Genomic DNA, 8,146 nt, shown 5'->3' with positions numbered 1-8,146 from the left:
GGCATTATGGAAGCTGTCCGTTCTTGAATTTGGGGCGTGATAGAAGGTGGTATCAGAGCATAAGATTTAGGATCACTTACGAGTAAAGTTAGCAGCTGAAAAACATAAAAGAACTTAAACTAGGTCTCCCACCGTCATTGATCGAGAACCTATATGCTATTAGTACCCCTAATTTGTATGAATCTAGAGATATGAATCTAGGATTCCTGGTTTGAGAACTTAGATTGATGCAGGATTCTAGTTTTAACGAACTTAGAGGTGTGAATTTAGGATCCCCGTCTTGAGAATTTACCCAAGGATAAGAATTACTACTGGAAAACCTAGAAAACTATTCTTGGCACCCTAACGTGTGCGTAAAGTGCGAGGGCTCTTCCTAAAATGAGAACCTTCATCTCCTTTGTAGATCATGCTGCCGCGTAGGGCCCAGACTCGAGCTGCAGCGACCCAACAAGCTCCGATCACCCCCAATGACACTTAATCAATCTGAGGATTTTTTTACAAGTATGACGTCGTGGATGGAGCACTAGGAGCAGCGTTCGACTGAAGGTTCTGCACCTTCTGCCCAGGAAAATATAGGCACGTTGTTGAAAGAGTTTCGGCGTATGAATCCCCCAAGTTTCAGAGGAGAGCCGGACCCGATGGTTGCAGATACGTTGAGAGCTCAGTTGGAGAAGATTTTTACTGTGATGGGGTGTACAGAGGAATAGAAGGTCACCCTAGCCATTTTCCTACTTGAGGGGAAGGCAGAGCAATGGTGGGAGTTGGTTTCCCGATCGGTAAAACCTAGTACTGTGTGGAACTGGAGTGCATTTTGTGACTGGTTCAAGCAGAAGTACTCTCCGAGAAGTGTTCGACAAAAGAAGGCAAAAGAGTTTGAGACACTTTAGCAGGACGAAATGACTGTGGCCCAATATGAGACCCATTTTGTAGAGTTGTCCAGGTTTACTTCACACTTGATTGCGGATGATGACTTGAAGGCCCGAAGATTTGAGCAGGGGTGGCGGGGTGTGCTTCGATCCCGCGTAGTAGCGCAGAAGCTTCTGACATATGATGAGGTAGTGGATCTAGCATTAGTAATTGAGGTTGACCTTGAGAACCAGTTGAGGGACAAAGACCAGAGGAGAGACGGAAAGGGGAAGAGGAAGGTTCAACAGAGTGGGCTGTGGCATGCCCAAAAGAGGCAGGCAGTCAGACCTACCCCAAAGCATCAGCTGCACTAACCCATAGATCATTTGGAGGATCATGTTTTTGGTGCGGAGGAGTTGGGCATATGAGTCGTTAATGCCCCAGCCAGCAACAGAGAGCTCCATTTCAACAAAGGCCTGCACCTTAGTCCCAACAATAGCAGTCGCAGCCGTAGTAACCACAATATCTAAGGCCTCAACATCCACTGCCAAGACCACAACAGTAGCAGAGACAACATCCAAGACACCAGCAACATCGCCAATAGAGGGGACACGCACCTCCTTAGATAGCTTCAACTCATGTTTATGCACTACAGGAGAGGGTCCTCAGTCCTCTAGAGACGTAGTGGAAGGTATTCTTGTCGTATCCTCGACTCTTGTTAGGACTTTATTTGATTCTGGTGCTTCTCATTCCTTTATATATGAGGATTTTATGCATGCCTTAGATTTTCCTATAGTAGAAGTTAAGGAAGGGTTGTTAGTTGCAACGCCCTTAGGAGAGTCTGCAATTTTAGGCCTAGTGTGCCCATCTTGTCCTGTGTATGTGGGGGAGTTTGAGATGCCAGCCGATTTGTTCGTGCTAAGAATGACTGAGTTCGATGTAATTTTAGGAATGGATAGGTTGGTCATGTATCATGCTATGTAGATTGCTTCGAGAAGGCAGTCATATTCAATATTCCCAGCCAACCACAGTTTCAGTATGTTGCAGTGCCTAGAGAAGGGCCATTAGAGGCACTTATGGCTTGCGTGCAGGAGGAGCATTAGTAGTGCGCATCGATCAACTGTCAATCATTTGCGGCTTTTCAGATGTCTTTTAGGAGATTCCCGGGTTACCGCCTAGGAGGGTTATGGAGTTTTGTATTAATCTACAGCCTGGTACCGCACCAATCTCGAAGGCCCCGTATCGTATGGCACCGATGGAGTTGAATGAGCTATAAAAGTAATTAGATGAGTTACGTGAATTGGGATTTATTCATCTAAGCAATTCTCCATGGGGTGCACCAGTGCTTTTTGTGAAGAAGAAGGATGGATCATTGAGTCTCTGCATGGACTACCGTGAGCTCAATAAGGTCACTATCAAGAATAAATATCCACTCATGAGGATAGATGACCTGTTTGATCAGTTGCAAGAAGCACATTACTTCTCAAAGATAGATTTGAGATCCAAGTATCATCAGGTGCGAGTTCGAAAAGAGGATATCCCAAAGATAGCTTTTCAGACCCACTATGGTCACTTTGAGTTTCTGATCATGTCGTTTGGATTGACTAACGCACCAACAGTTTTCATTAAATTGATGAATGAAGTCTTCCGCTTGTTCCTGGATCAGTTCGTTGTCGTATTCATTGATCATATTTTGGTTTACTTGAGGACCCAGGAGGAGCATGAGCAACATTTAGAGATAATCCTATAGACTGCGTGAGCACCAGTTATATGCCAAGTCAAAGAAATGTGAATTTTGGCAGGAGGAGGTGAAGTTCCTCGGGCATGTGATCGCTTGAGAATGAGTGAAGGTCGATCCTTCGAAGGTCGAGGCAGTGTTGCAGTAGAGGCAACCCACTAACGCCACTGAGATTCAGAATTTCTTTGGTTTAGCGGGCTATTACCGGCATTTTATTGAGGGTTTTTCACGCATTGCTGCCCCGCTGACCAAGTTGACCTGTAAGGGAGCACCGTTTGTATGGAGCGATGCCTATGAGCGAGCATTCATAAAGTTGAAGACTTGCCTAACGAAACCACCGGTCCTCACCCTTCCCTTTGGAGGTGAGGGATTTGTGGTATATACTGATGCTTCACGTATTGGGCTTGGTTGCGTATTAATGCAGCATGGAAAGGTTGTAGCTTATGCATCTCGTCAGCTTAAGGTTCACGAGCAGAACTACCCCACGCATGATCTCGAGTTGGCAGCAATTGTCTTTGCATTGAAGATTTGGATATACTATCTGTATGGGGTGAAGTTCGAGCTCTTTTCAGACCATAAAAGCCTCAAGTATCTCCTCCTAGAGAGTTTGATGAGATAATAGCCACTTTATGCTTTCCTAATGTGTTAGAGGACACGATCATGCTGAAACTCTTTCCCTTCTCATTAAAAGAAAAGGCTAAGATGTGGTTGCATTCACTACATCCACAATCCATTGGCAGATGGAACGACATGACAAGGGAGTTCATAAAGAAATTCTCCCATACTATAAGACGGACACCATCAAAAATTCAATCATAAACTTCACCCAAAAGGAGTATGAGACATTCTTTTAATGTTGGGAGCAGTTCAAGGATCTTGTTAGTTCATGCCTACAACATGGCTTTGAAACGTGGCGTATAACAAACAGTTTCTATGATGGATTGACATCTTCCATGAGCCAATTGGTCGAAACAATGTGCAATGGGGAATTCATGAACAAAGATGTTGATGATGTGTGGGATTATTATGACAAACTTGTTGAAAACGCACAATCATGGGACATCTCATGAAGACCTAGCGACTCTTCTAAGCCTACTCAATCAAAGGAGGGGTGGAATATGTATATTGAAAGAGGAAGATATCAATGCTAAAGTGGCTAATTTCACAAGAAAAATTGAGGGCATGAAACTCAAGAAGGATAAGGCTAAGGAAGTTGTTTGCGGTATTTGCACTTGTAACGTTCATACAACTGAAAATTATCCTACAATACCTACTTTTTAAGAAATATTGAATAAGCAATCGAATGCCGTGAACAACTACCAAAGGCGTTTCAAAGGACCCACTTCAAACACATACAATTCGAGTGGGAGAAATCATCTAAACTTTAGTTGGAGGAATGGACAAATTGCTACTTCTCAAGGAATCCATAACCAATTCTTTAATTAAGGGAAACCTTAAGAGGAATCGGTTCAAAATCCCACTCAAACTCAAGAGCTCATCTAACAAAGTACTCTCCAAGCCTTACAAGAACTTACAAAGGTTATATAAAAGATAGACTCATGCGTTGCGCTTATGGAGAAAGGGATCCTTCTAGCTAAAACTCTCCCCAATCCTAAACAGCAATACGAAATTAGTGACCCAAGCTCTTCAAATCAAATGAAGCAAGCCAAGTCTATCATCACTATTAGGAGTGAAAAAACAATTGAGAAAACTATTCCAGTAAGGGCTAAAAAGTTGAAGGACCTAGAAGAAGACATTAATAATAGACCTAGTATTGCTCCACATGGATTAGAACCGGAACTTCAAAGCAAGCCAATTGCTCCATTCCCCCAGTAGTTGATTGCACCAAAACTCTAGCCAACTCACAGGATATTCTAGAGGTGTTGAAACAAGTAAAGGTCAACATCCCTCTTCTAGATGCTGTGAAACAAATTCCTTCATATGCTAAATTTCTGAAAGACTTATACACAACCAAGAGACGGCAAAGTATTAAAAAAAATTTTTCCTGACAGAAAAAGTGAGCACCATCCTCAAGAAAAATGTGCCCTAAAAATATAAAGATCCTGGTAGCCCAACTATCACTTGTATAATTGGGAATCACCAAATTGAGAATGCACTTCTTGACTTGGGGGCGAGCGTAAATATGATCCCTTACTTAGTTTACGAACAACTGGGTTTAGGTGAATTAAAACCCACCCGGACCACATTACAACTTGCTGATCGCTCAGTTCGTGTACCAAGAGGGATGATTGAGGGTGTATTGGTCCAAGTTGATAAATTTACTATCCAGTAGATTTTATCATTTTGGATACTTAGGCCATCACAAACATGAGCCCTGAAATCCCTGTCATACTTAGCTACCTATTCCTTGCTACATCTAACACTATCATCAATTGTAGGAACAAGGTCATGAATTTCTCTTTTGGAAATATGACGTTGGAGCTCAATATCTTCTTTAACATGAGTATATAGGCAGAGGATGATGACGAGGCCCACAACATTAATATGATAGACTGTTTCATGGAAGATAGAGCTCTGATGACCTTATCGTCTGAACCTCTGGAGACATGCTTGGCACACTCCCCCAATTTGGATGATGACACTATTAGGTAGACAAATGCCATGCTTGATACTACACCGGTGCTTGAAGTTAACCGGTGGAGGCCACAATTTGAGAAATTACCCCAAACCGATGTAGTGCCCCTACCGTCTAGCCTCAAAGCACCGAAGCTTGACCTAAACCTTTGCTCACTAATCTTAAATATGTCTACTTAGGTCAAGATGAGACATATCCGATGGTGATTTCTTTCCACCTTGAGCAAGAGTAGGAGAGCATGCTTATCGCTACTCTCATTGAACATAAAGGAGTCCTTGGATGGTTGATTGCGGATCTTAAGAGAATCGATCATTTGATTTGTACTCACCGCATTCATCTTGAGGATAATGCGAAAACCTCCCGACAACCACAACGTCGACGCAATCCAAATATGAAAGAAGTGGTTAAAGGAGAGGTACTTAAATTGTTGGATGTGTGTATTATATACCCTATCTCCGACAGTCAATGGGTGAGTCTAACTCAGGTGGTTCTTAAGAAATCCAGAATCACCATAGTAGCCAATGCTAACAATGAACTCGTGACAACTAGAGTTACTACTGATTGGAGAATGTGCATTGACTACAGAAAATTGAATTCCATCATGAGGAAGGACCATGTGAGACTCGACCTAAGTTCGCACGTGTGCATGTGTGTGTGAGTATGCATCTTGTTCATCATGGTCTCACGGTCCTACCGGTCGAATCCCAACAACCCGCGACCCTCGGATAGTGTATGTGGTCATCCATGAGTTCGGTCACATAGACCCGACTCGGATCAACCCGAGACCTATGCCACCTTGTTCGCATCGTCGTTGCGATTCCAACGACATGTCTTGTGCGTCCATCTGACTTATGGATCAAAAGTTATGAGCATTTCATAGTATGGCCCTTGATCGTGTGGCCCATTTTTGTGCAAATGCATGAGGACCACCTCCATGGCACAAGTCCCCATACACACTACACACACACACACTACATAATCTATGGAATGACACTACCCACTCAATTCACTACCCAAGTCTAGTCTAAAACCTACAACATAGTAATTTTCACCCATAGCCATCATTACTTTCTTACAAACTCATAATGGCTTCTCTCTCTCTCTCTCTCCTTATCTTTCCTTCCCTCTCATTTTCTTCTCATAGCTAGCAATTCCTCCCTCTCCAACGTCCATTTTTTTCTCTCTTCTCCAGCCCATTTACCCCCATCATACTCCTAATCCCTCCATTTGAATTAGATCTCCACCATTGAAATCCATTCCTTACTCCAAGAGCTTCATGGAGTAGAAGTTTGGGAGTGAGATCACAAGTTGGTAACTATGATCTTTCTGATCTGATTTTCTACCTTTAAATCTTCTTATTTCTTTTGTGTGGATCATATGGGGCCCACCAATCCATGGTGGGGACCCCATTTGACCTCATAGTGTGGCCTTTTGGCCCATCCTACATGCATATCATGAAACATGATGGAGCCATTCTCCATGGACCCTATCATGATGTATTGTATCATCCACCTTATTTTAAGAGCATCTAGAAGTCATGTTGGGATGACATCTTAACCACCCATTCTAGTCATAGATCATGCATGCATTAGTTTAATGTTGCATGTTCAGGTAACATTGTTATATGGTTGAGATTGACTCTTGGGAGGGCCCATTAGTGGCGAGGCCCTACCCCCATGGCCGGATTACTTTTTTTTCTTCTCTTTCCCCTGATGTGTGAATGATGATGTGTGTGTGGCCCATTTAGTGGGCCTAGGATTTCCTTAAAAAAAAATAATCCAGCAAGGTGGGACGCCCTTACCACCCAACTCCATGAGCCTTAGACACCTTAATCAATGCATGCAAGTGTCCTAGTCTTAGTCTGTGATCTGGACATATGTGGGGCCTACTAAGGAAGGCCACACACCCCTTTTATGGCTGAGATTATTGAGATATAGGCTGATGTGTCCAGCCATGTATTGCTGTCTAAAAATTTAGACTGTTGCATGGACTGTCATGTTTAATGTTTGGCATGGATTTTTGGATCATGATTTCCATTATTTTATTTATAATTATGGGGTGTAATGAGAAGGTGTGGACCCCACCTTAAGGTCTGGTGGGTCATACCTCAGATGGCCCATGAAATGGTACCCAAAAAGGGAGGCCCATAGGGGTGGGCGGTCCGCCTTGTTGGGCTGTCCAGCCCACATGTATGGAGGGAAAACATGCACCTCAGCTTGGTTTCTGTGAGGGGTGGGCCACTTTTATGGACCCCACCCAACTGTGTTTTATGAGAAAAAAATTACTAAACCTCCATTTTCCCCCTCCTGGATGAAGTTTGGGCCCACCTTATTGGGTAAACAATGCATGGACAGCAACATCTCTTCCTGGATAGATTGTAATTCCTAATTTAATTAAAATACTTATGAGTATCCAAAAATTATGAAATTTTTTAAAGAGGTGGTCCACTCATGGTAGGACCCACCTACAAAATTTTGCGGCCAATGGACACCTATACACACCATGGTGGTGGCTGGACCGGACCACTATAATATGGTGTCCAGATTAGTTCGATTTTCAGGATAGATTGATTTCTTTAAATGAATTAAAATATTTTTAGATATAAAAAAATTATGAAATTTGTGGAGGTATGACCTTCTCATTTTAGGACTCACCTACCAAATTTTAGGGCCAATGGACTCCTGTGCACATCGTGGTAAGGGCTGGACTGGCCCCCCATATTGGGACATCCAGGTCAGTCCGATTTTCTGGATAGACTGTATTATTTAAATTAATTAAAATACTTAAGAATATCCAAAAATTTTGAAATTTTTTAGGGGTGTGTCCTACCTATGAAAGTATCACTCTAAAAAATTTCAGATCCAACAAACATTCGAGTTGACCGTGGTGTGTCCTGGAGTGTCCCACCAGGTAGGGACGCGCAGGTTGGGGCATCCAGCCTTGACGGGCCATCCAGCCTACTTTGT

At 42.9% G+C, this 8,146-nt stretch overlaps 1 non-coding gene across 1 annotated transcript; it reads right to left on the bottom strand.

Moving 5' to 3' along the window:
- Nucleotides 1-3,381: 3,381 nt before the first annotated feature.
- LOC131226473 (small nucleolar RNA R71) lies at nucleotides 3,382-3,488 on the bottom strand. The gene has a single exon (XR_009161855.1). It is a non-coding gene; the product is annotated as a small nucleolar RNA R71 (small nucleolar RNA).
- Nucleotides 3,489-8,146: the final 4,658 nt, after the last annotated feature.

This window comes from Magnolia sinica, chromosome 14 (assembly GCF_029962835.1).
Source record: "Magnolia sinica isolate HGM2019 chromosome 14, MsV1, whole genome shotgun sequence".
Lineage (NCBI taxonomy): Eukaryota > Viridiplantae > Streptophyta > Magnoliopsida > Magnoliales > Magnoliaceae > Magnolia > Magnolia sinica.
Note: the sequence above shows the minus strand (reverse complement) of the source record. Positions and strands in the feature narration are given on the sequence as shown.